We start from the raw sequence: 1,647 nt of genomic DNA, 5'->3' as shown, positions 1-1,647 counted from the left end.
ATTGTATTCAAGGAGGATCGGTAACATTTTGAAGGCTTTAGGAAAAGGTACTCTATGGTATAAGTCATGTATAAAACAATATTCTGGCTGCTGTGTAGACAATGGATTGCAGGAAAGTAAAAGTGTAAACACAGGAATGATGATTTAGATAAACATTACATTTGTCTAGATAAAATGCCAGCAGCTTCAACTATGATAATAGCAATGAAAGCAGTGAAATTCAGATGGAATGTGAAGATAGAGTTGACAGAATTTGCTTGTGGGTTAGATGTGAGTGTATGAGACTTTAGGAGAAGTAGTTTGGGGAGACGCCAGTCAAGAGTTTTGTACTGTCCATGCTATAAATGATATGCCTATGAAACTGTATATCAGGGCTGAAGAGAAACATACATGACTCATTATTTTGTCGGTTAATAGACTGACACATTATTATTTGTATTTATCAAGCACTGAGCTCGTGATAGTTGGGTATCATATCTACAAATAACTGGATTGTGTAAACCCCTCATGACCTATGGCACTCAGTTTTGGTGCACAGAGTAGGAAAAAAAGTTGACGTGCAAGAAATTTCAGACGTATCCAATTTTAACTGTTTGTGTGTATTAATGTGAAAAAGTTATACTGGCTATGTTATATGATAGGGCAATCTCTATTAAAAACTAGTACACACTATACAAAAAAAAAAGCAAAATTCAAGAATCCAAAACATGGACTGGTTTGGAACACAGGAAAGCATGGTTGGAAATCCCTGGCTATTATTCTGAAGCAAGTAAGGAAGACACAATATAGAAATATATAAATGGTTCTTAGCAAACAGGCTGGAATGCCTGCAGTCATAGAGAGCAGAAGTTAGTAACTTAAGAAGGGAAAAAGATATCCTCAAGTTTAGGTAGCTTAGTACCAATCCAATAACATTGTCTAATAGTTTTTTATTTTGTTCAAAATGTCAGTGAATGTCAGAAAAGGGGATATATTAATTAGCATGTATATGATTGTAAGTCATAAACTATAATTCAAATAGTTTTTTAAAACTAAGAGCTAAGTTGAGTCATACAAACAAGATGTTGACTTTGACGTTAGCCATAGGTCCTTTAAGGAGTGAAAATGACATAGTCAGATAGACCGTGTCCCTCAACAGTGCCTCCTGCTCACTGAAGCCCTCCAAACATCTTGGTAAACTGGTCACCAGAAACTACAGCTTGATGCTCACTACTTTAAGGACATTTACAGAAAGGGTGCCTCTTTGTTTTTTGACACTAAGGTAGCACTCTGATTCGCCACGCTGAGAACACTTGCTGTGCTATACTAGTCTCTGCACTCCATGATGCGTATCCTATTCTCATTGCCAACGGCTTTTCCATATTTACCTCTGTTTTCAGAGGATTTTATCAGACTTAATAAACGCAGCATGGACTGAGACTGGGAGACTTCGTTCTTTCAAAAAAAAAGATGTATTATTTATTTATTTATTTATTTATTTTAGAGGTCACTGATGTTTATTTTGCAAACAAAACCACTGCCTGTTGACACCTCGGGATGCCACTGGGACACTTGGTGGGAAGCTTGAGAGAAGGGCGAGGAGTTGGGCTGTCACAGGATCACAAAGCTGGGGTTTCCAACAGGCGTCCAGATGGTCTGGCTTGGCTG

At 37.6% G+C, this 1,647-nt stretch overlaps 1 protein-coding gene across 1 annotated transcript in view; it reads right to left on the bottom strand.

Annotated features, from left to right (window-relative positions):
- LOC101648082 (olfactory receptor 13D1-like) overlaps positions 1-1,647 on the bottom strand; it is a 3,710-nt gene that overhangs the window by 520 nt on the left and 1,543 nt on the right. The gene's annotated exons all lie outside the window — the stretch shown is intronic.

Source organism: Echinops telfairi, unplaced genomic scaffold, assembly GCF_000313985.2.
Source record: "Echinops telfairi isolate 266 unplaced genomic scaffold, ASM31398v2 ScPeMD7_7410;HRSCAF=8448, whole genome shotgun sequence".
NCBI classification, from domain to species: Eukaryota; Metazoa; Chordata; class Mammalia; order Afrosoricida; family Tenrecidae; genus Echinops; species Echinops telfairi.
Note: the sequence above shows the minus strand (reverse complement) of the source record. Positions and strands in the feature narration are given on the sequence as shown.